This window comes from Condylura cristata, unplaced genomic scaffold (assembly GCF_000260355.1).
Source record: "Condylura cristata isolate star-nosed mole 26May11 unplaced genomic scaffold, ConCri1.0 scaffold00008, whole genome shotgun sequence".
NCBI classification, from domain to species: domain Eukaryota; kingdom Metazoa; phylum Chordata; class Mammalia; order Eulipotyphla; family Talpidae; genus Condylura; species Condylura cristata.
In genome coordinates, this window is record NW_004567109.1 from 119,958 (window position 1) to 122,494 (window position 2,537).

Genomic DNA, 2,537 nt, shown 5'->3' on the forward strand with positions numbered 1-2,537 from the left:
GCGTCCGGGGCTGGAGGCGTCAGCTGGCCCCTGCGGTCACGCCTGGCTGTGGAGGGCGCCCGCCTGGGGCCAGGGGCTGCCCCCGCGCGGCCTCACGTTGGCTGATGCACCTGCCTGCTCGATTCTCTTGCTGTGTTTCATCGGAGGCTCCTGTCTTCAGATTCAGCATTTCTTGGTCTGCGGTATCTAAACACCCACATACGCCGGTGCCTGGCGCCGGCACCCAAGGTTTGAATCAGCTTTTAATCGCTGATTTGGTCCAGTTGCGTCGTCCGTGTCTGTGGTAGCTTGCACTGAGCGTACCGTCACCACAATGTGCCAGTGCTGCTAGTGCGATAGTGGGCACAGTTCTGGGTCCCTCGCAGGCGACCCCGGGCGTCACTCCGCCTGCTCTCTGCTGCCGAGCACCGTGTGGCTGGGCTTCAGACACGGTAAGGCCCCCTCTGCTCGGCAGCTTTTTACTCAGGGACAGCCCAGTCTTTGGAGTCTTCGGTGAGATCACAGCAGCGCTTCGCCTGGGTTAATTATTTCCAACTATCGCCGAAGACCCTTCTGGGTGATCTACGCAGCGCCTTTAGGATAATGACACTGTCCAGTCTGGCTGTGACAAAAGGCCCTGGCCCTGGCCCTGGCCCTGCGTGAGTCTTGAATTCTCTTGCCACTCTTCAAGTACAGCCAGAGTGAGCTACTGAGGAGAAAGGAAGAACTTTTCCGTGTGTCCCCTCCCAGGGCGGGCGCCCTGACGTGCAGCTGCCCTCCCGCGGGGCCCGAGGCCTCCGGTGTGAACGCCAGCCCTGGCTCCCGGGAAGCTGACCGAGCCCCACTGCGTGCGGGCGAGCGGCACGCAGAGCCACCATTTGGCTCAGGGGACAGCACAGCCGCGAGCTGCTACGGGAGAGGAGTATTTTTTTCTTCCCCACCACAGAACCAGCTTTCTGCAGAAAATGCAGCTTCATCGCAGATGACATGTTATTCGTCCTGGAGAAAAACGGGGTGCTGGTGTGTCCTCCGTGGGCCCTGGAGATCAGGCATGTGGGCGTTCCAGAGACAAATGGTGTCTGATTCTCCAGAGAGAATCGAGACCGACTCGGAAGGACATGGACTGTTAGATTCTATTAACTGGTGTCTGGGTAATGCTTCGGGGCTCCCGGCAGGTATAAAATCTGCCCGGCTTCCTTATGTAATCAGAAGCATCTTTGTATTAGAATAACCTTTAGCTACATACACACTGTTGTGTTCTTGCAAAATGCCTGAGACAATTTCAGTTAGTGGAACTGTAGAGGCCCCTGGCATGTTAACAACAGAACATTCACTTCTCTCGGCCTTATTAGAGGGAAAATGTGCGGGTTGCCTTCCTAGAGGATACACTCACTGATTTCCTTCGTCGACACCAATGTACTAAATACCTCTGTGTGCTAGGAACTTTGTAGGTCAAAACTAAAATAAAAGCGCGGGCGTTGCTGGCAAGGGGCCCCTCCTTGCCTGGGCGCCCTGACTTTAGGCGGGCTGAGGGGAGGACCTGGACTCGGGCTGGGGAATGTGCCGGGGCGTTTATAATCCCACAAACACCGCCGGGCTGTGCCAAGGCAGGCCCTGGCCTCGCCGCCCCGCCCCACCCCCTGCGCCTGCACCCCATGATACTGGAACTTTCTGTCTCCCTCCCCGTCGCGGCCACCCTTTCTGGTCGCTGGGCTCGCTGCCCTCGGCAGCACCGGCTAGCGCCCACCGGACCAGGGTGTCTCACTGCGAAGGCACAGCGGTGGCAGCCAGGCCGTGCGAGACCGCAGTGCAAAGTCAAAGTGGCACACGGGGCTGCAGGTCAGCCTTGCCCGAATGCCCCTTTCAGAGGGGAGGCCGGCCGGACATTGAATGCCTGTCCGCGTGGAAGTGGTCAGGAGATGAGTGAGGAGACTGGAAACGCTGCCGCCAGCAGTGGCTGCCTCAGACACTGACAGACCGAGCAAGAACAGCCGGCGTGGGCGTGCGTGAGGTCTCTGGGGAGTGAGGCCTCCGGCGGGATGAGGCCTCGGGGGGTGAGGCCTCTGGGGGGGTGAGGCCTGGGGGGGTGAGGCCCCTGCCCTGGCTTTAGGAAGTTCCGTGGCTCATTCAGCTGATGGATCTTTGCTGGCTCAGCTGGCCTCCAGCTTCTCGTGGCCCGATTCTTAATGTTGAATCAACCGCCAGCCACGTTCTCAGGCTGGCAGGAGTGGCCGACTCGCCAGCCCGTGGCCAGCGGAGGAGGCTAACGAGGTCCGAAAGGAGGCGCTCGCTCACTGGTCAGGGGCTGTTTGCTCAGTATTTTAAGCTTTCTGGAAGGTGTGACGCAGCGCCAACAGCGGACGTCAGTGACGTGATGAAAGAGAACCAGGATTGCGAGCGAGGGGCCCTTGCAGAGGGGTTTGCGGGGCGTGGGGGCGTTTTCAGGGGGCGCCGACGCGGAGTTGGGAACAAAGCTTAGATTTGAGCAGGCACAGGGGCGGCTTGTGGAGGCTGGGTGTGCTGAGAGCCGAGCAAGTGGGGGCGAACGGCGGGGACTC